Raw genomic sequence first — 27,459 nt, 5'->3', positions numbered from 1 at the left:
TAAATTTCAAAATTTATAAATTCAAAGGTTGAAACTTTTAATGGAACAGTGGAAGAATGGAAAAACTATGGATGGCTTGTACCTATGATATAACCGCAAGGTTGTCGTAGGACTGCCGTTGGCTTGGTAATCATTTGTGTTTTTTCAAATAGCAATTATCGCACCTCGGATGTTCCTCATTGGGTACGATATCACTGCTGCGTAGAGCTATCTTTTGTACGTGTTGATTAAATTTTTGATTAAACTAGTGAAAGAATGAAACAATTTACGAACTCAATTGCAAACAAACCTCAATTTAGGTCAATTCAAGCATTTTGGTAGTGGTTATCGCTGCAAATAGTTATCAACATTTTTCTTAATCATCAAACGGTACGTAGAAGTTGTACCCGCTTTTGTGGACCGTGTTAGCAAAACGAAAAAACAAAACGAGTACCCGCTGATTGCATCCTTTTTGCAATGCCAGTTTCCCCTGGCTCCATGGTTTTGAAGTCTGTGTTAGAGAAACATTATCTTTCGAATGAAGTGTATATCATACCATTTCGTTCAGTTGTTTTGGAGCTATTAAAGCTCAAAATCTCGTTCTCCGGCGTAACGCTTTCGTTTTCGAAATTTTGAACTTACACTCCAGTATAGAAATGAAAGACGTAGTCCTACGTCAAAACTGGAAAAATGAAAAAAAAATGGAACAAAAAGAAACATAAAATGTAAACATAAAATGAAAAAAATCAAGCAAAATTAAAATTTCAAACAGGAAATCAGAATACAGAACAGACTCTGTTCTATACAGTCTCCAATTTGTTTCCACCGTATATAATAGAATCGAAAAAAAAATCATTTGTTTTAAATACATTTATTTTTCATTTTTGAAGAAGTTATTGACCTTTTTTTGTTTAGGGCTTTGTTTGCCTCAAACTGGCTCCACTTCGAAATGTACGTTAAATAGACAAAGCTGATTCTGATTCATTTGAAAGATGAGATAATTTAATAAAGGAAACAGTTGTGAAACAACTGTAGATTGAAGCAACATTTTGGATCTAAAAAATATAAAAGTTGTTTTTTAAGGTTTGTTAAGGAGTTTATCTCAAGAAGAATAATAAATTTGATTGTTTTCATCGGCGAAATTAAAGCTTTTTAACTGCTCTACATTTTTTTCTTTGAAACCCAATCTTTTTCAATTTCGCGGCAATTTCTTTCAATTAGAAACTTCATAAATCGTGATTTTACTCCACTGTACTTATAATATCCAATCAACTGTCACCAACATTGAAATACTGGTCGGACTCGATTATCCGGAGTATTGATTTTTTTTCCACTCCGGATAATCGAATCCTCCAGACAATCGAGTCAAAAAAAAAAAAACTATTTTTCTCTCGGTAAACGTAATATAATTATGATTTGCACTTATTTATTAAACAGTTTTATCTAGCTTGACCCGTTTGTATGTTTGGGACTTTGTAACTTTGTCTGTAGCGCTGTACCACATTAATAGAAATTTAATCCCATTCCTGTTGACCGATTGATCTGAAATTTGGAATACATCTATATTTTTGATGTCATTATAAAACTGCGTATTCCATTATCTTGAAAATTCAAAATGGCGGCCGCTACAAAATGGCGGATTATTTACATATTTTCTAAAAATCCCATCAATATGGATTTTCCTAAAACCCCATCAATATGGGTATCGAATGAAAGGGCATGACCAGTGGAACTCAGTTATTTATGGAAAATGTAAATCAAAGATGGAGGCCTCTACAAAATGGCAGATTACATATTTTCTCAGAACCGCTTCAATGTGGGTATCAAATGAAAGGGCTTGACTAGTAGAACACAGTTATTTATGAAAAATGTAAATCCAAAATGGCCACTACCACAAGATGGCGCCATATATATTTTTCTCATAACCTCATACCCATATTATCAAATGAAAGTGCTCAACTGGTGGAACACAGTAGATCATGAAAAATCCATATCCAAGACTGCCGCAGTTCTCAAATAACTAATTACTTTTTAAATGGTTTCATTCAGCTTGACCTGTTTGTATGTATGTTTGAATGTTTGTAGGGTTGTCCCACATCAATAGAAAATTTACCTCGCTCCTGTTGACTGATTGATCTGAAATTTCAGAGACACCTTTAATTCTACTACGTATTCCATGATCTTGAAAAATTCAATTTGACCGTTGACTGAATGACTTAACTTGGAGAACACAAAACATAATGAACAATATAAATTCAAAAACGTTACCGCCACTAAATTGTCGACTATGTATTTTTTTTGCAATCCCCTCAATATCGGTATTAAATGAAATGATTGGACTAATAGAATACAGTACATCATGAAAATAATCCGAAGAAAATTAGCTAAGAAATGAGCGTTGGATTTTCATTATCCACAGTTAGTTGTTTCATCATATACCCCACGATTTTATTTTAGTCACATCATTGCCCTAGATTAATGAAGGAACGGATATGATATTTACTAAGTGCTACTTGCCTAATTATTTTCTACTTTTAGTACATTAAACCGTTTAACTTAAAAGTTTTTTTACTTATTTTATTTTCTAGTTTTTAGTAAATTATCTGTATCATTAGTATACTTCTCTACAATAAATCCATTCAACTTTTTTTTTATAATTTTTGTTTCTCCGAAGAAAGCTGGGCTTCGGAATATTTTGATGATGTACAGTATACTATTAGTCAAATCATTTAATGTGATACCAATATTGAGGGGATTGCAAGAAATACATAGTCGACCATTTTGTGGCGGCGACCTTTTCGAATTTATGTTGTTCATAATGTAGTGTATTCTCCTCACACGGATGTTGCTTTGACTAAGAATTTTGTGGCCATTTTGGATTTGCATTTTTCATAAATAACTGCAATAAGTCAATCCCTTTCATATGGTATCCATATTGATAGGGTTCTGAGAAAATATATAAGAAAATATGCCATTTTGTAGCGGCTGAGGTATTTGCATTTTTCATAAATAATTGTGTTCTGCTAGTTAAGCCCGTTCATTTGATACCCATATTGATGGGGTTCTGAGAAAATATCTAATCCGCAATTTTGTAGCGGCCGCCATCTTGGATTTGCATTTTTCATAAATAGCTATGTTCTACCAGTCAAATCCTTTCATTTGATACCCATATTAGCTATTATTTCGAGTATAAAAAACAAAAAACAAAAAGTATATAATGGTGATTGCAATTGTCTATAATCGATTCATTCGAGTTCGACCTGTGACGGAAAACATTGAAATTAAAAATGGGAAAAAATCGAACAAAATAAAAATTTAAAACAAAATAAAAAAAAGCTTAAAATTGAGTCATGTAAAAACGAAAAATCTGGAAATTGAAAATGTGAGGAGAAAGAAAATTGAAAAATAAGAAAAAGGATAAGGATAAAGGAAAAAACGGAAAAATGGAATAGAAACAATGGAAAAACAGAAAAAACAGAAGAATACAAACATAAAAAAAATTGAGAAAAAAAGTTAAAAATCAAAAATCGAACAAAATAAGGATTGAAAAATTAATTAAAAATTTTAAATGATAATGATGGAAACATGAAAAAATGGGAAAATAGCATAAACGAAAACGGGGAAAAGAAAACAAAGAAAAATTTAAATATCGGAGAAGAAAAATGAGATAATGAAAAAAATGGAGAAATTGAAAAATGGGAAAATGGAAAAATGTAAAAAGGGTAAAAAATTGAAAAATGAGATAATGGAAAAAATGTAAAAAGAGTAAAAATAAATCGATAAATCTACAATATTGAAAAATGGAGAGATGGGAAGATGAAAAAGGGAAAATGAAAAACTGAGAAATAGAGTTTGAAAAATCAAATAATAATTTCAAAAATTCTAAAAATAAGTCTTTTTTACTCCATCGAGCTCTTCCACTACACATCTGCACACAGTGTTCTAGTACCTGTGTTATGCACCACGAATCAGGTTCACTGTCGTGAAAAAAAATAAAATTTAAATATTCAATGATAAAGATTAGTTGATGTTTGATATACGATCTAATTTCACCCCTGACTCGATGTCAGTGTCAGTTTTGATTTCCTGCATGATCCCACGGAAAAGCAGCCACGACGACGACGACGATGATCTATGCGCTGATGTAAATGCAATCGTCGACGACGATAATGAGATCAGTGTCTCTGATGCACCACGAAATCTGCTGGCACTATTTGTTGCCGCGCCACACACCGGTGCATTCGATCTCACTTGCAATGGTTCTCAAGAGAGAAGCTATTAGTGATGTAAATTGCAATCCGCTCCCCGTCCAATTTCCCGTTCCCACGTCTCGTTTTTCTCCCGCATTCGGTTCTCCTCTGTCACTAATGTTGGCCGTTTTCGTAATTGGTCGAACTATTTCTAGTTCTAGGGTCCATTAAGTGCACTGTGTTTGCCGCAAAAACCGCAGCAGCATCGGGTTCTGGCCCGCAAATGGTTCTTCCACAGAGAGAGAGAGGTACATTGGATTGGAAATCCACAAATTTTACTACTACTCAAAGCCGACGGCTACTAACAGAAGGAAAATAAAACAAATTTATAAATATTATCTAACCAATAAAAGTGAAATATATGTGCAACATTAAAATGATCTAGTGCTGTGCACTTCTACACATCTTTCCAGCTGTGTTGTGGTGAAGTTGTTTTTGGGAGGTCTGCTCTCTCCGAAAGGAAGTCGGCTGATGATGAGATGTACCCATCGGCAAGCAATACTTCAGATAGAGTCGGAATTCGAGCGATGCTGACTAATGACGGGCAGTCAAGTCAAGTAGTCAATTAAGCGAACCGATGGCAGCAGGCAGCGATTGATTGGAGCAGATGCTCTGGGTGTGCGATGTGTTTGGGTTAGCGTTTGGTTTTTTTTTTTCGATTTAGATGCATAAATTATTTTATAAATAAAACTGCCTGGCTTGATTATAAATGAATGTGAGCCTCTGGGAACCATCGTTCATCTGGCGAGACGGGATTTGAGAAACCCGAGCAAAAGATGTTGTTGTTGCATCCATGTGAGTGCAAATACTGTCAAGTGCGATAACGGGGCGCCGGCAACCGCAGGCGCAACACTTTACTGCACATCAGACAGACAGACAACGGAGATCGTCGTCATCGTCGTCGAAAAGTATGCGCAGACACTAGGCAGGCAGAGGCTGGGCATCCTCCCTTTGGTAAAATTAACATTTTTCTTCTGTCCGCCGTCTCAACTTTACGGTTAAATCCAGAGAAGTAGAAAGGGGGAGGGTGGTCGCAGCCGCTGGCATTACCATCACTACCAAGTGTTGGTGTCCATGCGGCAAGTTTTTTAATTAAAAAATGCAATCCTACAGTGTAAATACTTTTGCCGCCGCCTCTGCTACTACTACTGAGCAATTCCAAATGAAATCGTCCTAAAAATGCAGTTTTTTAAGACAGTATTTTTGATTCGAAGGAAAGTTTGTATTCCGTTTGGGTTGGAGAAAATATGAGTTTTCCACAGCAATTGGGATTTTTTTGACTCAAGTGTAACTTTTGAAAAGGGGGTATCTATTTTAGTAAGAGAAATTTTTGATAATTTAGATCTCAAAAACTATGAGTCGTACCGAAATAGTGTCTTAGAAAGAGTTATAGAGTATTGATCTTTAAATGTGAAAAAATATACACTGAAAAAAAATCCTTTTTTTATTTACAAAGAACATTAATTTGGAATATCTAAAATATGTATTTTTTTATTTAAAAAAAAATCATATGTAAAAAATTGAAAAAATGAGTCCAAGATGGTAAAACTATTTTTGACGAACCTTGAGGAACATAAAATTTTTATGAATTTTCGAAACTTCGAATTTTTGTATGTTAACAATTATTATAGCCACAAATTATGAATCCTGATGTGATTTAAAATAAAAAAGCTCTCTATCAATCTCCTTCTAAATGCAGCCATTCTCCAGATATCTAAGAAAACATTTCTAATTTATTCCCATTTTTGATTTTATTTTTTTTATATATGATTTTTATTTTTTTTCTAAATGTTTTCATATAAAATAGAAGTCATGTAGAAGAGATTTAAAAAATGAGTCCAAGATGGTGAAACTATTTTTGACGAACTTTGTGGAACATCAAATTTTTATGAATTTTCGAATTTTTGTATGTTAACAATCATTTTAGCCACAAATTATGAATCCAGATGTGATATATTTTTACCATAATGATATATTTGGAAAAGTTGTTGAAAATTATGAGCAAATTCATAAAATGTTATGGACATGACGAACATAAGCCTATTTGCTATAAAAAAGACAATAAATTAGAAATGTTTTTTTCAAATATCTCGAGAATGGCTGCATTGAGAAGGTGATTGACAAAGAGCTTTTTTGTTTTAAATCACATCATGATTCATAATTTGTGGCTAAAAGTGATTGTGACTTTTGCGGTCGTATTAAGTTTGGACATGGGTATCGCACTGGTCGGAATTATTTTTCCTTGAAAAAGCATTGATACACGCAAAATTATGAAAAACATTTTTTTTTCTTTTTTTTTTTGTGAATTATATACAGGTCGGACTCGATTATATACAGACTCGATTATGTGTGATTGTATACAATTTTCGACTCGACAATTTATTATAATTTATATACAACTAGCTAACCCGGCAAACTTCGTCCCGCCCATTTACTTGATTAATTCTCGAGTAATGCAGAAATTTGTGTTTTATTTGTATGGCAGCCACCCCTAAGAGAGGGGGGAGGGGTATCTAACCACCATAGAAACATACATTGCACCCTAAAGTTTCCATATGCCTAATTTGGTTTAATTTGCTTGATTAATTCTCGGGTAATGCAAAAATTTGTGTTTCATTTGTACGGCAGCCCCCTCTAAGAGAGGGGGAAGGAGTATCTTGACACCATAGAAACATTTATTGCATCCTAAAACCTCCACATGCCAAATTTGGTTTCATTTGCTTGATTAATTCTCGAGTAATGCAGAAAATTGTGTTTCATTTGTATGGCAGCCCCCCTTTGAGTGGGGGAAGGACTGTCTAACCATCATAGAAACATTTATTGCACCCTAAAACTTTCACATGCCAACTTTGGTTTCGTTTGCTTGGTTAATTTCCGAGTAATGCAGAAATTTGTGTTTCATTTGTATGGCAGCCCCCCCTTAGAGAGGCGGGATGGGTCTCAAAATATCACGAAAACCTTCCCCGGCCCCAAAAACCCCTACATACCAATTTTCATGTCGATCGGTTCAGTAGTTTCCGAGTCTATAAGAATCAGACAGACAGACAGACATCACTCCATTTTTATATATATAGATTTGAAATTTTTTTTTCTATTATTCAAATATGGCTTATTTCAAGAAAAATGTAGCTTTCCAACGTTAAGGTGGTATGATCGTCTATCACCTCCTGAGAAAATCTGGACTCGATTATATACAGGATTCGATTATATCTATACAGTGAAAAGAAATCAGAGACTGTATATAATCGAGTCCGCCCTGTATATGTCCTAACTACTTCAACATAATTTGAATCAGTAGTTATTCAAATAATGATTTCTGTGTATCTGAAATGATCAGAACTTTTCACTTCAGATGAACGAAGATTTTGTCGCTTGAGACACTTATGCGATTATTCAAATAACATGAGACATTTATGTAAACAGTAGTTCTGATACTAATGGACAATTTTTTCCATCATACCGAAGATTTACAATGGCTAAATACTGCTGTTATGATTTTTGTCCCACATTCCTATGCATTCACTGCACTGTGTGTTATTTTATGTGGGTGAATACTTTGTTTGATACTGAGTACCGTTATTTATTACTCTTGAGAGCACCGTATTGATTCGTGAACAGGTTCACTAGATATCAAGCTACGTTTAGGAAAAGCATAAACTGATACTTGGTTGAGTAAAATATAAGATAAGCATGGTTACTTGCTGTGGTGGCTGAGAGCAGACAGACGAGCACAAAGAGTTAATATACAAAAATTAAAAGTTTCAAAAATTTCATAAAAATTCGATGTTCCACAAAGTTTAACCAAAAATAGTTTTACTATTATGGACTCATTTTTTAAATTTTCTACATGACTTCTATTTTATATGAAACAATTTAAAAATACATATTTTAGATATTGCAAATTAAAGTTTTTTTTTGTAAATTAAAAAAAGTACTGATTTTTTTTTCTCAGTGTATATTTTTTTTCACGTTTTAACATCAATACTCTATAACTCTTTTAAAAACACTATTCCGGTACGACTGATAGTTTCTGAGATATAAATTATCAAAGATTTCACTTACTAAAATCGATACGCCCTTTCCAAAGATTAAACTTGAGTCTAAAAATTTCCAATTGCTGTGAAAAACTCATATTTCCCCCAACCCGAACGGAATACAAACATTCATTCGAATAAAAAATACTCATGTTTAGTGATTTGTCGATTACATTTGGAATTGCTCTACTGTCCAACGCGAGACGACGAGAAGGGTTTATTTTTATTTTTGAATGGGTTTCTTTCTCTATGGCGTTAGCATTTCTCTCTGTCATGAAAGGTTCTTTCGGTCGCTTTTCTAAAACATTAAAAAAATTGTCATCAGAAAACGTTTGTAAGTGCATAAACTAAGTACACACTCATGACTCCATTTGGTAGTAATGACTGTCGTTCTTTGGTTGCGGTGGCAGTGTGGTTATTGCACAGTAATCGGGCACTAATGAAACCCATTCCGAGAGGGTTCTTGTCCCACTTTCCCGGGTGCTTATTGGGTCCATAATGAAACCGCTGCAATAATCGCTGATCAGCGGAAGTATGCTCCCCAGCTCTATAAACGGAAACTTTAATCGTTTGGTTTTATTTCGTGTTCATATGTGTCTTTTTTCCCGTCTCGATGTGGTGAATGTTGTTGAGTAAGCAAATCGAAACGGGTTTTCGGGTGGGGTACGACTGGTTTGTCGTACTTGCTGCTGACCACACGGATCATTAGGCGAGGCGAGGGCGTCGGAATTGGTTCACGCTCCTCGAGGTTGATTTTTTTTTATTACCGTTAAACGGTTGTGACCACCAAGCGACGGAACGAAGCAAAACACGTTGGATGATTTTATGATTGATGTAAACAAATTTATTGATGGATCAAAATGGAGAGACTGTGTGTATAGCTCACTCCCTCAAACATGTCAATATTTTCTCAAAGGTTATTGTTTACTAAACGACACGCAGTGTGGTTGTGTTGTTCGAATCCGAGTGGTTGTTGCTGCGCTGAAAATACATATCTGATATGAAAATATGATCACACTTGAATGGTTTTGATCGCTCTCGAGTTCTTCTGATGATTCATCATTTTTTCGATCATCAAATGATCTAACAATTGAAGAAAAAAATTATAGGAATCATTTTTCTCGAAATTTCAAGATGTATGTATAAAAAGTCTCCTCGGCGATCGGTTACTCAAACTATATTTGACGAATTTCATGCCCACTCGTCTTATAAATTGGCAGCACAATCTCATATCTTGGTGGAACGTTGTGGGTTTAAAGACATTGGTCATTTAAGCAACTTTGCATACTTGAAATCTGAAAAAATAGACTACGTTTTAAAAAGAATAAAAGCGTTTATCTCAAAGTTAAGAAAGAAAAAAAAAATACTTTAAAACTATGAGATTTACAGTTGTATCAATTTTCATGAAAAATATAAAAAAATTATACTGAAAACAATATTTTATAAATTAAATTTTATTTTTTTCTCGAAAATGTATTTTTTTTGTAAAAATTCTCTAGATCTGAAAAATTGGTACAGACGAATCTTTCAACTTGTTTCCCAAAAAAACGATTGATGCATGTTTTTGATAAAGTACCTTATTCTGAAAACTCTCTAGTCCATACAATAACCAGTGAGCCATCCATATATCTGAAGATGCAAATTTTGGATAACAAAATTTTTCTGAAGCATCATATTATGACGGTATGTTTAAAAAAATACGAATCAAGAATCAAGAATAAAGAATCAGGAATCAGGAATCAGGAATCAGGAATCAGGATTCAGGAATAAGGATTCAGGAATCAGGAATCAGAAATCAGAAATCAGAAATCAGAAATCAGGAATCAGAAATCAGAAATCAGAAATCAGAAATCAGAAATCAGGAATCAAAAATCAGAAATCAGAAATCAGAAATCAGGAATCAAGAATCAGGAATCAGGAATCATGAATCAAGAATCAAGCATCAAGAATCAATAAAAAATGCAGTCTATATCTGAACTTTCGAATCTATATCTGGAATCTAAGAACGTAACCGACAGAATGATTCCGCTGTTATTTGGATTCCGTAATGAGAATCTGAAAGTTGGTTGTCGAATTCAACTCTGAAAGCTGCATTTCGTATATAGAATCCAGATGTGTATCTGTTCCTGGAATATGAAATCTGATTCCAGGTTGGAAGACGATTAGAGTAGAATGTGAATCACAACTGGAACAGTTTACATCGGAAATAAAAAACTGAAATTAATGTCCGGAATCTACTGAATTAAATTTTGTACAAACGGATACTGCCACATGAAGAACCTACACATTTTGAAAATCTGAGGTCAACATATTAAAACGGGGATCTCCGTAGCCACATTGGTTGCGCGTTCGCTTAGTAAGCGATCGATCGTGAGTTCAAAACTCAGGACCCTCATTGACCATCTTTGTGTTGTTACAGAATAGCTACGTCCACGCAACAATCATCAGCGATGGAGATCGATCCACGGTCGAAATAAGATCGATTCATCCATACATTTGCTCTGCTCTGCAAGACACATCGGGCTGCTGTTCTATAAATAACTCAACAATGATCAATCAACTGTCTCCGCTGTCCTGGATAATGGAAGAACAGAAAGAAAACTCTTACGTCTAAATGGCTACTGTGTAAATGTACTATATGTAATGGTATAGAAGGAATACTGGCGAATGGCAACTGTGTAATGTACTAATTATAGATATGATAACCATGTGACATGTACACGATTAAAATTTGGCTCTGTTACAGCTAAAATGCTAATGAGCCTAAAATAAATAAATGGGATAAAAAAAACATATTAAATCTAAAAAATAGAATCCGGAAACACAAATTTGTAACCAACAATCGCAATCCGATATTCTGGCAACCTGTGTATTTGCAATCCAGATCTGGATTAGGTTCTAGAATCTGCAATTTGAAATTAGAAATCTGGAAACTGGAATCAGGGATCTAGAGTTTGAATTTAAATTTGGAGTGTGAATCCTGAATGCGAATTCGAAGTCTAAATCTGGAATTTGAATTTGAATCTTGAATAAGGAAGTTGAATCAGCAATTTGAATTGAAAGGGTACATTCTCAATTTGAATCTGGTAGCCCATTTCTTATTATTGAATCTCCAAAACTGAAATTCACAATCAGGAAAGTTGAATTTGGAGTTCGAATTTCAATCAGAATTCTTATCACAATCTCGGCCTAGTAACCTGCGTGTCACAACTATAGATCCACAATTTTTTTCTGAGTTTCCAGAGATATGTAAGAAGTCGGTTGAATTGATGTATATAGTGTAGGATATAACAACAATCTTCATTCAAAAGGCTGGCCATTTGAACTTTATTGTTGTGTTCAGGCGCGAAACATTCAAAAAGCTAAAATTCCAGTGTTTCATAACTATAAAACCAGATGGAAAAACTCTCACTCCTTTACAAAATTAACGTCAATTTCACATGAATTACATAAGTTTCTAATTCATGGGTCATTTTTAGTTCTCATTCAGTTCAAATAACGCATTCGGGGTGGTTTTGACCAAGCTGCGCCATTTTATAGTGTGTATCTCATTCTACGCACAGGATACTGCTCGTTTAAGCTCTTCAAATCAATCACACTGCTTGTAAGCTGCATCTACTATTCAAAGGATCACTCCTCATAAGTTCTTGAAAGGTTTTGATCTGGAAAACAATAAGTCATGTATTCAAATGTTTATATCTGACTCTGAAGTTGAATTTTCAATTTAATCCTAAAAATCTCGTGAAAAATCCCGCGAGAATGGCTGTTAGAGCTTAACAGCCATTCTCGCGGGATTTGAAAAAATTGAGCATAAATGAGAATCCCTGTCGGAAAAAAATTGAAAAAAACGAATTTTTTATATCCACATTTTTGGGCAGCTTACAACATCAAAAATGTTAGCGACCCTACAAATATAAGTAACTTATTTGTAAATAATCTGCTTCCTTAATAACACATTGCAGTGGGGTCGGTAATTATTGCGACACTTCCAATTTTTTCCTTGACCGAAATTAACCAAATTTTGACCAGTTTCTCTTTAGAGTGTTTGTTTACATCCGCTCAGTTTTGCAGTTCTCAATTGACATGGAAGTAAATCAACAACTCGTTCGCGAAAAGATCTTGTTCACCCACATGCAAAATCCTGGGTTGTCTTTACCCTTTACTCTACATGATTTAGATTTGCATTTCAGTTTCGAAAAATCTGATTCAGGCTTCTGATTTGCATACAAAATTGTAGAAGTCTTGAAGATCCATAGTTGAATATTTGCCTACAAGTTTGAGATTCCGAATAGTGATTGCAGATTCTGGACTCTAAATTATAGATTCTACAGATTCAAGCTTCTGCAGATTCAATGGGGTTTTCATTCATTCTCTAAATTCATGTTCAAGATTCTGTTTCTAGATTCATGATTCAAGATTTATGATTCGAGATTCGATACAGAATTCGAATAACAAATTATGGATCAAATTCGAACTTCATATCAAGATTCCCAATCTAATTTCTGGTTTCAGATCCCAAACACAGTTCAAATAATTGATTTGCATTTCCCGATTCCAGAGTTCAAATGTCATGTCCAGTTATCCGATTGCAGAATCATTATGGGTTTGATTTCTAGTTTCCGGATACAGATTCAGACGGATTCACGGTAGATTTACTGATTTCAAAAATAATTTACATCTATAGATTTGAATCTCATATTTCCGATTCCTTATCCAGATTACTGATGGCAATGAAATTTAAAATCAGATTTCAAATCAGATTCCAGGTTTTGATCCCAGATTCAGATTTCGGATTCATTTTATATTTCAGTGCCGTCATCCGGGGGCAAATTGATCACCGGGGTGAAATTGATCAAACGTATTACTGAAAACAAACATTAATATTCAGAGATGTTATGCAATTTAGTTTTAATATTTTTTAATCTGACATTTCAATAATCATCTGAGGGTTCTTTTTGTGAATGGCTCTCAACGAATCACTTATTAAATTGCATGGAAAGTAACATTTTTCGGAATAGCATTTCCGTTTCCATTTTTAACTATGGTAAAAAACATATTTTCAACACATCAAAACAATAGTTATAGACGCTAAACAATTAATTCACTTCTAGCCGATACTTGATGAGTTAAAATAAGTAATAAAATACTTGTTATTACTATTCAAACAAGTGAGAAAAAACTGTTTTACAAAAAAGGACCACGAATAACCAGAACCGAATCCCATCATGCGACATATCGAACGTCTTGGTTTGTCACAACTAGCTCATTGGTGACCACTTTAAGGGTTTTTGGCCACATGAGGATAACCCGAATGGTCTCCGGATGACCTGCAAATCAGTGTTTAAATCGAGTTATGGAAAGGCATGACCACACCTTTAGGTGGATTAAATCGGGATTTTGTAACCTCAAACCCTTGAATTATCATTAAAATGGCCGTAGGTGAAGAAATAATTGATTTTTATACATTTTTGTGCATACGATGCTATAAAATCCTGAAAAATATAGATTGATCAATTTCACCTCGAAGCTACATTTTAAAATTTTATGCTAAAAATTTTCCAAATTAACGCTTAGGGATTTTTCGAACAAAACTTACCATAATGTTTTGTGACCTTAGCACCAGTACTGATTTTAAAAATAATTGGGAATAAATTTATCAAAAAAAATCGGAAATATTCAAATTTTTCTGAAATTAGTGATCAATTTGCCCCCGGTTTACGGTAATACTTTTACTTATTGTACTTTTCGTTTTTGAGACTCATAGTTTTTTTTCTCACTTTAATACTTACAATCGTTGGTGTGAGATCGAAAACCACTTAAGCGGTTCAAAAGCAACGATTTTCTTAAATACAGACGAATTTCGGGCCAACTCGACTGACCATTGGTAACAATATCTCAGATTACAGTGAAACGTTGTGGGTGTGAAGACATTGGTCACTTAAGCAATTTTACATTCTTGAAATATTCAAAAAAAATTTAGACTTTTAGACTTTTTACAAAAAAAATATAACTAAAACACTATAATACCTAGAAAATTTGGTCGAACAAATTGAAATTGTTTAAAATTTAATAAAAAACAATCCTTAAAAAATTACACTGTAAAAACATATTTTCAAAATTGAAACTCATTTTTCTCAACAACGTATTTAAAAAAAAAATCTAAAAAAAATATGTGAATAACAATTACAATTTCCAACAAGTCATCCATACATCGGAAAATGGGCACTTTTACAATAGTTTTTCTAACAACAACTTTTTCATGTTTTTTAAATTACAACTAATCTTAAATATAGCGATATAGTGAAAAAATGTTGGTCGAACAAATTGAAATTGTTCAAAATTTAATAAAAAACAATCCTAAAAAAATTAAAAAAATACACTGTAAAAACATATTTTCAAAATTCAAACTCATTTTTCTCAACAACGTATTTAAAAAAAAAATCTTAAAAAAATATGTGAATAACTATTACCATTTCCAACAAGTCATCCATACATCGGAAAATGGGCACTTTTACAATAGTTTTTCTAACAACAACTTCATCCCCCTCTCTAAGAAGAGAAGAGGGGAGGGGTCTTTCTTTGTTCTATCATATTTTTCGTATCGAACATTTATTCCATGTAACCGAGAAACATGTTATTTGCAAGTGGTTGAAAAATCTTGAACGAGAATTTTGTCTAAAAATAATCTGATATTATAATGATGAGTTTTGGTAGAAATACTAGGAATTTTTTAGTAAAAGGTAAATTCAATGGGGTCGATTAGATGATCAATCAATGAACAGCTCTGCGATTGGACTCATGAACTTGCGCTTAGTAAGAAAACGTGAATGTTTGAAGGTATTTGATAACAAAAAAAAAAACAAATTTTAGGCGGGACGAAGTTTGCCGGGTCAGCTAGTCCTATATAAAATCGAGTCAAAAAAATTCTTTTTTATCTGTTTTTATGCATATATTTTTCGTTTATTGGATATAAAAGAAAAATATAATTTTTGATTCATCCCCTTAAAGTCAGAAAACTTCTTTTTAAATGGCACTAATGTTCCTAGAGGAACTTCGTCGTCTCAACGAGCGTCATTTTTATTAGTACTTAGTCGTGATTTCTATGCCAAATAACACGCCTTGAATGCATTCTGAGTGACAAGCTCTGGAATACTCGTGATCACAGTGCAAGTCGGAGGAAATTTCCATGACGAAAAATTTTCCGACCAGAACGGGAATCGAACCCGAACCCCCGGCATCGTAATGTGTGACGCTAACCACTCGGTCACGGGAGCACGTCAGTAAACATCTTTCTCAAATAAAAATTTTTTTTTTCCTGAATCTCTCAGGAGGTGATAGACGATCATATTTGATGAGAAAAAATCCATCTCACATATGTTCGAATTTCAATGATGACAGAGTTATAGTTTTTTTTTTTGTTTCGGAAGCTGTTGCCTTATTCGGACGCGGCTCTATATTGAAAAGTACACTACGTAGGACAATTCATTTTGATTTCATTTGGAAAATGAGAAAATGTGGTACAGGATGTAGTAGTGGAACATCTAAATTAGTGGATTTAAATAACATTTTGGAAGTGAAAAACGTAAAAGTTACTAATTTCTAAGGTGTTATAAAGGGAATGGGAGGGGGGATAAAGGAAATCGGGGTCTTTGAAAAAAAAAATTTAATGCTGAATGTCTTAGAATTGCATGAAACGTTGAGATTTACTGTTATCTCGAAAATTGTTTTTGGTAAAAAATTGACTTGTTGGTTTTTTTGTATGAAAAGTCGATTTTTGACGAATTTTTTTTTCGGGATAACAGTAAATCTCGACGTTTCATGCAATTTTAAGACATTTGGCATCAACATTTTTTTTGGAAAACCCTTTTCTGTATTATAGTGACTTTCAACTCATTTGGCTGGTTCGTTACTTTTTACTTCCATTTTTGGAAGAATGTCGGGAGAGAGAATTGAACTCGTGACCTTTAGCGTGAGAGGTATGGATGTTACCACTACGCCAGATCGCCTCCTGGAAAATCCTAATTTCCTCTACTCTCTCCGACACTACTAAATGAAGTCCGATTGAGTAGGGTAGTTTTTCGTTGAAATCAACGTTTTTAATCAAGTTCCCTTTGAATATTCGAGATGGTCATTTTCGTTGGCCCTCTAATGTGTATATCTTATTCAGAATTAAAAAAACATATATTTGAGAAAAATGGCTTTTAATTTTCAAAATATGTTTTTTTTTCAATTTTTTTTATTAACTTGTTTAATATTCTTTAATGAAAACATAATAATTTTCTACATTTTATTCTCTAATCAACATTTTGCAGTTTTCACAGCGATTTTTTTTAATATTTAGAGTTCTCTACGGCAGTGTACTCCGTCGGAGTGCTGTGTAATGGCTGAACGGAGCACTGCGCCGAAAAGTATGCATATCGCGCTGGTGTGATCGATGTGCAGTATCACCCTGATGTCGTCTATAGATAACGCTCGTAGAGAAAGGGTTAAGTCTTAACTCAAAAACTATAAGACCTACAAAATGTTAGTTTAAAAATGAAATGTAAGAAATTATTCAAGTTTTCAATCAAAAATATCAAACAAATTTAACTAAACAAACAAAAAAAAGTTATTTTGAAAATTAAACTTACGTTTGTCTCAAAAACATGTTTTTTAAAAATTCTATGAATTGCACATATAATTACCAACAAGTCACCCATACATCGGAAGAAGGGCACTGCTACAGGGGAAAAATCATAACTTTTAAATTTTTTTCTTTTAAAAATTTCTACTAATGTTTAACCTGTAATATTTTAGTGTGTAAATTATCACGATTGACAAACTCTGCAATTTTTTTTCTATTTTCTATTTTTCTAAAAAATTGCAGAGTTTTTGCCAAACTCTGAAATTTTTTTTCTGTTTCAAAAACATGTCAAACGCAACGAATTTACACACAAAGATGTGACCAGTAAGACTTTTTTTTCAGAAATCTCCATACAAATTTCTATATATATAAAAATGTTCTGTTCGTTTGTGTACACGTCAAAAACTCGAAAAGTACGGAACCGATTGAGCTCAAAGTTGGACACAATATACAACCCACTTCAAGGAGTGTTGTTACGGCATAAAAAATTGGAAAATTAGAAGAAGAATGATTTTATATATGACCAGAGCGCGTTTCTGAAATTGAGCTTCTAATGAAAATCGACAATTCAGTAATGAATATGTGTTCTATGTGAAGGAAACATCCTTTTTCCACGTGGTTGACAAAATCATGAACTGAAATTGTGTTTCGAAGTGATTCAAAATTTATCGATTCCCCTCATCTATCTCTATCTCTATATATATAAAAATGTTCTGTTCGTTTGTGTAAGCGTCAAAAACTCGAAAAGTACGGAACCGATCGAGCTCAAACTAAGATACAATATACAAAACAACCAAACACATCTAGGATTGTTCTTGCAACATAAAAAAATGAAAAATTCAACTCAACCATGCAACCACAATGTGCCACAGCAAAGCGTGGCAGGGTACAGCTAGTATGCTATATTTTCCAGAAACTATAAAAGATAGAAAGTCGACGTCATGCACAAAAGTTCATATTTTAATAAGATCTAAACATACGTTTTTCAGAAGAAATAATTTTAATTTTGAAATAATTTTTTTTTCAGCATATTTTTTTTTAATTTGAGTGATGTTTTTTGATGGAAATTTCAACCATTTCCATTCTTTGACCAAAATTTGATAGGTATGATGTTGTTTGATGCTTGAATTATAAATGCTTGTAAAAAAAACAAAATTTGGTCACTTTTCAAAAAGTAGTCTTATCTTTTTTTGAAATATTTCAAGTATACTTTTCTTGAATGGCGTTAACGTTCCCTGTGGCACTTTTGCCGTCTCAACGTAGTTGAGATTTCTTAAGTCAAATAACACGCCTTGAATGTATTCCGAGGGGCAAGCTCTAGAATACGCGTATCCACAGTGCAAGTCGAAGGAAATTTCGTTGACGAAAAATCCCCCGGCCAGAACGGGAATCGAACCCGAACACCCGGCATGATAATGTGAGACGCTAACCACTCGGCCACGGGCGCACTTCAAGTATACAAAGTTGCTTAAATGATCAATGTCTTTACACCCACAACGTTGCACCTCTATCCAAGATGGTCCTGCCAACTCCTAAGACGAGTTGGTATAAAATTCGTCTACAGCTGAAATTCCTTTTTTCAACAAAATGAATTTCAACGCACATTAGCTAAAGGGGCTTCTGGTCAACATAGTTTACCGATACGTATAAGCCAAAGCAAATAAAAACTCATGGTGAAATGTGTACTATCATGTTTGGGCAATTACTTTGAAGTGCTCCGTTTTATTTATCAGGCCAATAAGCGTAAGCGAAGAAAAAATAAGAAACCCTATCAAAACACTTAGGCTCTAATCAATTTGCAATTTCCATTAAATGAGTGGTTTTCTCCAAACATTACCTTGCACAATTGCGGTGCAATCAGTACCAAAACCGACAAATACCCGCAATAAAACCTTTTAAATTTATTGCAGCCTAATATGTAATACAATTCAATCGAAAACTAGCGCTGAACGCAACGCAAGCGATAAGCAAGACCCCCATTATAAAAGCTGGTCACGGAACTTTGGCTGTGCTCGGTCCCAATATGAAAGACCCCATTGTTTCCAGCCATTACACACTTGCACCATAAGACACAATTGCGTCTGCCGGCTACGGACAACTTACGCACAACCTGCAGCAATCGTTTCGCGGCGAAACACTACAATAACGCCCGGACCCGGACCAGCGCAATCAAGAGCCCGCGAGCGAGAATGGTTAAACTTTCGCGCCCAATTTGTGCAACACTATCGCGAACACCACCTTCGCAAAAAAAAGTAAACATCCAAGCGACCGCCCCCGCTTCTTCGTTCCGCTCGCAAACGCACCGACCTTGTTTACATATTATTTGTTCACTTCATTAGTTATTGTGTGTGTTTGCGTTGACTCTGTATGTAGTTAGTCTCGGCGCGATTTCTCGATAGCTGCCTTACTTTTATTACGATAAACAACCATCGCCGCGTCGCTACCCTTTATAACCTCCAGCTAATCGCGAGTGCACTATGGTACATGCGTCTCTTTGGTGGTGCACTTGCAACTTGCGAAGGTATACGCAATTGCAATCGCCCCATAACCATGTCTAACCCAGGGTTATTATTGAGCGCTTCGGTTGAATGCGCGCCAACACTACTGGTTCACGATTTCTTCTAACACCCCCGGAGGGACAGACACCTCCACCACCAGGATCACCGTATCCCAGTGGCTGTGGTTCGTTTGCACATTCGGAACTCCGCAATCAGTACAACACACGGGGCGTTCCACCACGCGAAACCTGTGTTTTGGATGTATTCACTTTTATTGCAATCGTCTCGCGCAATTGCGATTGCAATTCAGGCGAGTTGTTAGCCGCGGAATGCATTTTACCTAGAGGTGTATATTTTGACGTAGGATTACGTCTTTCGGGAACATGTTGGGGTACAAATTGAAAATCGAAAATCGAGCACATCGTGAAAATTGTCCAATTTCAAACCCTTATTGCTCAGTCATTTCATGATGGATTGATGAGATTTTTGCGTCAATCAACTCCGGCACTCCATAACAATTTTTTACATTGAATCAAATAACATATGTCATGAAACTAACTATCGAATAATTGGAAAATCTCAACCCCTATCCTAACGGAAATACCCACTTCTGATTGGTCGAAATTGACGACACATGCAGCGGCTCATGTACTTATAATTATTGGTCAGTTATTTCGTGATGGATTTACGAGATATTTGCAATCGATCTGAGCACTCCATAACAATTCATCACAATTGATAAAATAATATATCATATGGAACTAACTAGCAAACAATCAAAAAATCCTCAAACGGAAATACCTCGTTCTGATTGATATTTCAATTAACTTGTTGGATGCAGGCTCCGGGAGGTCAACACTGGAAATGGGGCTTCTATCCAAATGCAGGTAGTCGGAAGTCTGTTCAGCGACTATCGGGATGACGTGGGAGTGACAGGTAGCCAAGTAAATGATCTATGCTACTCATTCACTTAAAAAGTGATCTAGGACCCGAATACGTTGTGATGGGCAACTCGACGTGGTGAATGGGTATTTTGTAGAAATTATTTAACACGACACGCGACTTGATATGAACTTGATCAATTCACGACTCTTTATTCAGAACCGGAAATTTATATACTGCGGCGGAAATTCAATTCAATGAAATAAAAGCCTAACGAAATAAAACCGCAAGCGATAAACAAGAGTGTAGCCTTAGCGTTTGCCGTTTTATACACGTATGATGATATGAAATATTTCATGTGGTAAATCTGATACAGGGATATTGCGATTGTTCGACACCTAACAGAACTTGAATAGAACTTATGTTTGATAAAATTTTAATTTGGAACTTTTATGTTGGTTGCTTCGTGAAATTTCATATCAATGACCGATATCAATGTCCAATTGAAATTCACATTGAGGCATGTAGTATCGTGTTCCGTTGGGTTTAAAGTGAAAATGGAAATGGGTTGAGTAAACACTCAGAAAGTAAAAAATATAAATGAAACTACCTTTTCCATTTCAAATATATTTTATATATAATAAAATAACACTTTTTTCTGGAGGGAAAACTTGATAATTGTGTTCGATAATGATAATTGTCTTATATTACATTGATGAGATTTCATTATTTCATCCGTACATAACACAGGAGCCAGCTCGTTTAGTGCCACAGAGGGCGGCTTTCATCATATCTCATTCCACTTAGGCATCTTCTATCGTGATACGCACCATCAAATGACTAATCACCATCTTTCTATCATTATCTCTCGGTTGTGGACATTGGTGGAATGAACAAACAATACCTAACAACCAGACAAAACGGTCCTTTTCAGGGCCACCAAACCATCGAAGAGTTTAACAATGTTATTCTTCAAACATATCCAAAATCAGCATGTAACAAATAACATAACGGAATCCTACGTCAACGATGCGGTCGTGTCTCGGCCACAACCCTCCTGTGACTTTTTTTGTTCTGTTTTTGTCCGCGTCTTTCGGTTTATATCGTGTGTTAGCCTTGTACCGAAAACAATCGTCGACATCGTCTTCTTTCATGTGTATGTTTTGTTTACACTATTACCCATTATATCTGGTCACGAGTTTTGCCAAAATTTGACCAATTAAATTACAAAATCAAGCAATTATACTATCGCAGCTCGAGCAGTTCCACACTCATTATTTGTGATACAAGTATCGAAAGTTTCACCATTAGTAGCTATCAAATGGTTGTAAATTTACAGTTATCCAAACATCGACCCGGCACCCGGCGGGAAATATTTATAGGAAGCCATTACTTGTATAGCCCATTCTGTGAGCCGCCAAAAACCGAAAAGCAGACGAAACAAATTCGTTGCGGAGGGGTCGTCGTGTTTTGAATTGAAATGTTTTTCAAAACTCTCGCGGCACGCGTGTTGCCGAAAGATTGATGCGATCTAACGTAATACATCCGTTTTTTCTGTTTTCCTCTGTCCATTATTCATTGGTTTTCGTTTTAATCATGCATTCGATTTGGTGTGCGATTCGAGAACACGTTCGAAGCTAAACATGCAATTTAGGTATGGCTTGAATAATTTTAATTTTTAAATTGAATTAATGATTGAATATCACACCAAAGCTGAGAAGCAACCGATTTCGACCCGATCCTCTCCGATTTTTCGAAAACCTTGTAGCTACCCATAATTACAATTATAAATATCATGAGAGAAATTTGAAATTGTGACCGATTTTATTAAGGAAACATCCACAAACATAGACTTAAAAAGAACCAAAAAAGAAATTCAAAATCAAATTCATTTTTTTTTGCAAAATTGCATGTAAATTCTCTATTTTATATTACATCATGAACACGATTTCGCGATGTATTTTAATCGCATCAACTTTAAAAAAAAAACTCTATTTTTCTGAGTCCGACACGGCACCACAATGTGAATCTTCTTTAAAAGTCGCAAATTTGTAGAGCGGCTAGAGAGCTTCAATTTAATTGATAGAAACAATCTAGTTTAATATAAATTTTTTGGGATGAAATGGCATTAAAAATTATTAATTTTTAAGATTTTCACTTCCGAAATGTTATTAAAATCCACTAATTTAGATGTTCCACTATTATATCCTGTACTAAATTTTCTCATCTTTCAAATGAAAGCAACAGAATCGTCTTCCGTAGCGTTCTTTGTAATGTAGAGCCAGTTTGAGACAACAGAGTCCGAAACAAAGAAAAAGTTCTATAACTCTGTCATTGTTGAAATTAGAGCATATGCGTAGAAGGATTTTTTTTCATCAAATATGATCGTCTATCACTTCCTGATAGAATCTGGATAAAATTTTTTTTTTCATGTGAGAAAGGCGTTTTCTGACTTCAAGGGGATGAATCTATATATATATAAAAATGGAGTGATGTCTGTCTGTCTGCTTCTTATAGACTCCGAAACTACTGAACCGATCGACATGAAAATTGGTATGTAGGGGTTTTTGTGGCCGGAGAAGGTTTTCGTGACAAATGAATACAATGAAAACAAATGAAAAACAAATTTCTGCATTACTCGAGAATTAATCAAGCAAATGGAACTAAATGTGGCATATGGAGGTTTTAGGGTGCAATAAATGTTTCTATGTTGGTAAGACACTCCACCCCCCTCTCTAAGGGGGGGGGGCTGCCATACAAATGAAACACAACTTTCTGCATTACTCGAGAATTAATTAAGCAAATGACACCAAATTAGGCATTTGGAGGTTTTAGGGTGCAATAAATGTTTCTATGGTGGTTAGACACACCAACCTCCTCTCAAAGGTGGGCTGCCATACAAATGAAACACAAATTTCGGCATTACTCGAGAATTAATCATCCAAACGAAACCAAATTAGGCATTTGGAGGATTAAGGGAAAGTGGAAAAGGATTTTCAGACGGAATAATGCATTCCTATATCTTCTATCTATGTAAACAAAAATGGAAGGCCAAATGTGTTGGTGTGCCCTAAACCCGAGGAAGGAATGGTTCGATTTGAGCTGTCTTTATTTTGTAATATTCTCTGTTCCAAACATGTATTCCATGCAACGGAGAAACATGTTATTTCCAAATGCTTGAAGAATCTTGAACGAGTATTGTGTCTGAAAATAATTTTATTTTATGAGGACGAATTTTGTAGAAGTACTAGACAATTTATAGTAAAAGGAAATTGTAAAGGGTCAAAGGGTAATAAATCAATGAAGAGTTCAGTGATTGGACTCACTAACGTTCACTTAGTGAGGAAACGTGGATGTTTGAAAGTATTCAAATAAAAAAATCTATTTTGGGCGGGACGAACTTCGTCGGGTCAGCTAGTCAAAAATAAAATTCCTATTTTATATTCAAAAAACAAAAAAATACATGTAAAAAACCAATAAAAAATTATTTTTTTTACTAGATTACATACAGGATTCGATTATATACAGTGACAAGAAATCAGACACTGTATATAATCGAGTCCGCGCTGCACTAATAAAAATGACGCAAGTTATATTACGTTGAGACGGTGAAATTCCTCTAGGAACGTGAGTGCCATTTAAGAAGAAGAAGAATAAGAAGAAGAGCTTGCTAGAGATCTGAAAACTGAGTATGGAATCTAGAAGTCTAGAATTTAGAATCTCTCTGGATGTTGGAACAGAGACATCACTAATGAATCCGCATTTTGAATTCGTATGTGGTATCTAAGAGCTGGAATCTGTAAGCTAAAATCTAGTATTTAGAATCTACAATCTGAAAAATTTAGAGAATCTAGAGAATCCTAGAGAATCTAAAATCTAGAAACAAAAATCAAGAAAGTCTACAGAATTTAGAGAATTTAGGGAATTTAGAGGATTTAGAAAATCTAGATAATCTAGAATCTAAAATATAGAATCAAGAACCCAGTATCTGGAATCTGGAATCCGAAATCTTGAATTTAGAATCCAGAATCTGTAATCTGAATTCTGGAAAAATAAAATCAAAATCTCAAAATGTCAAAATTTGAAAACCTAAAATTTGAATTCGGAAAATCAAAAATCTGAAAATCATAAATTCTCGAAATCTTGAAATCCGAAAATATGCAATCTCAAAAATTCAAAATTTCAAAATGTCAAAATCTCAAACTTCCAAAAGGTTGAGATTCAAAAACCTAAATCCTGGAAAAGCGAATATCTAAAAATCTCAATATCAAAAAATTTTAAATCTTGAAAACGTAAAATTTCAATATCTCAAAATATTTAAACTCAAAAATTTGAAAATGCAAATACTGGAAAAAAAATTTGAAAATCAAATCCATAATTCCAATAAAATTAAAGGAATGTATACAACTCTGCTAGCATCATCTAAAACGTTCACCAGATAAAAAGAATCTAGAGAGTCCTAAAGAATCTAACATCTAGAATGTAGAGAGAATGTAGAGAGAATTTAGAGAACTTAGAGAATTTAGAGAATTTAGAGATTTTAGAGAATTTAGAGAATTTAGGGAAATTAGAGAATTTAGAGAATTTAGAGAATTTAGAGAATTTAGAGAATTTAGAGAATTTAGAGAATTTAGAGAATTTAAAGAATTTAGAGAATTTAGGGAAATTAGAGAGTTTAGAAAATCTAGAGAATCTAGAATCTAAAATATAGAATCTAGATTCTAGATTCTAGAACCTAGTATCTGGAATCTGGAATTTCGAATCCAGGATCTGTAATCTGGATTCAAGAAAAATAAAATCAAAATCTCAAAATGTCAAAATTTGAAAACCTAAAAATTTAAATCCTGGAAAAGTACAAATCTGAAAATCATAAATTCTCGAAATCTCGGAATCCGAAAATTTGAAATCTCAAAAATTCAAAATTTAAAAATCTCAAAATTTTGAAATTTCAACATCTCAAAACCTCGAAATGTTGAGATCCAAAAACCTAAAACCTGGAAACGCGAAAATCTAAAACTCGAAATTTCAAAATCCAAATACTGGAAAAATCTGAAAATCATAAATTCATAATTCAAATGAAATCAAAGGAATGTATACAACTCTGCTATCAACATTAAAACGTCAACCAGACAATTTTTACTTACAAACTTGGTAAAACGAAGAAAATGGAAAAATGAAAAAATGAAAAAATGAAAAAATGGAACAAATTCAAAATTTAAAAATTAAAAAAATTCAAAAATTTCACATATCAATGTTCGAAAATTTGAAAACTTTCAAATATTAAAATTTTAATTTATTTTCGTAAATTTAAATTTAAACAATAATAAATTGATAAATTGATAAATTGATAAATTGATAAATTGATAAATTGATAAATTGATAAATTGATAAATTGATAAATTGATAAATTGATAAATTGATAAATTGATAAATTGATAAATTGATAAATTGATAAATTGATAAATTGATAAATTGATAAATTGATAAATTGATAAATTGATAAATTGATAAATTGATAAATTGATAAATTGATAAATTGATAAATTGATAAATTGATAAATTGATAAATTGATAAATTGATAAATTGATAAATTGATAAATTGATAAATTGATAAATTGATAAATTGATAAATTGATAAATTGATAAATTGATAAATTGATAAATTGATAAATTGATAAATTGATAAATTGATAAATTGATAAATTGATAAATTGATAAATTGATAAATTGATAAATTGATAAATTGATAAATTGATAAATTGATAAATTGATAAATTGATAAATTGATAAATTGATAAATTGATAAATTGATAAATTGATAAATTGATAAATTGATAAACTGATAAATTGATAAATTGATAAATCGATAAATTGAAAAATTGATAAATTGATAAATTGATAAATTGATAAATTGATAAATTGATAAATTGATAAATTGATAAATTGATAAATTGATAAATTGATAAATTGATAAATTGATAAATTGATATATTGATAAATTTATAAATTGATAAATTGATAAATTGATGAATTGATAAATTGATAAATTGATAAATTGATAAATTGATAAATTTATAAATTGATAAACTGATAAATTGATAAATTGATAAATTGATAAATTGATAAATTGATAAATTGATAAATTGATAAATTGATAAATTGATAAATTGATAAATTGATAAATTGATAAATTGATAAATTGATAAATTGATAAATTGATAAATTGATAAATTGATAAATTGATAAATTGATAAATTGATAAATTGATAAATTGATAAATTGATAAATTGATAAATTGATAAATTGATAAATTGATAAATTGATAAATTGATAAATTGATAAATTGATAAATTGATAAATTGATAAATTGATAAATTGATAAATTGATAAATTGATAAATTGATAAATTGATAAATTGATAAATTGATAAATTGATAAATTGATAAATTGATAAATTGATAAATTGATAAATTGATAAATTGATAAATTGATAAATTGATAAATTGATAAATTGATAAATTGATAAATTGATAAATTGATAAATTGATAAATTGATAAATTGATAAATTGATAAATTGATAAATTGATAAATTGATAAATTGATAAATTGATAAATTGATAAATTGATAAATTGATAAATTGATAAATTGATAAATTGATAAATTGATAAATTGATAAATTGATAAATTGATAAATTGATAAATTGATAAATTGATAAATTGATAAATTGATAAATTGATAAATTGATAAATTGATAAATTGATAAATTGATAAATTGATAAATTGATAAATTGATAAATTGATAAATTGATAAATTGATAAATTGATAAATTGATAAATTGATAAATTGATAAATTGATAAATTGATAAATTGATAAATTGATAAATTGATAAATTGATAAATTGATAAATTGATAAATTGATAAATTGATAAATTGATAATTGATAAATTGATAAATTGATAAATTGATAAATTGATAAATTGATAAATTGATAAATTGATAAATTGATAAATTGATAAATTGATAAATTGATAAATTGATAAATTGATAAATTGATAAATTGATAAATTGATAAATTGATAAATTGATAAATTGATAAATTGATATATTGATAAATTGATAAATTGATAAATTGATAAATTGATAAATTGATAAATTGATAAATTGATAAATTGATAAATTGATAAATT

At 32.6% G+C, this 27,459-nt stretch overlaps 1 protein-coding gene and 1 pseudogene across 3 annotated transcripts in view; one reads left to right on the top strand and one right to left on the bottom strand.

Moving 5' to 3' along the window:
- The window catches only part of LOC129769915 (heterogeneous nuclear ribonucleoprotein L), a 638,502-nt gene that overhangs the window by 65,599 nt on the left and 545,444 nt on the right, over window positions 1-27,459 (top strand). The window lies entirely within an intron of this gene.
- On the bottom strand, window positions 133-209 carry LOC129772409 (U4 spliceosomal RNA; annotated as a pseudogene).

This window comes from Toxorhynchites rutilus, chromosome 2, assembly GCF_029784135.1.
Source record: "Toxorhynchites rutilus septentrionalis strain SRP chromosome 2, ASM2978413v1, whole genome shotgun sequence".
NCBI classification, from domain to species: Eukaryota; Metazoa; Arthropoda; class Insecta; order Diptera; family Culicidae; genus Toxorhynchites; species Toxorhynchites rutilus.
Note: the sequence above shows the minus strand (reverse complement) of the source record. Positions and strands in the feature narration are given on the sequence as shown.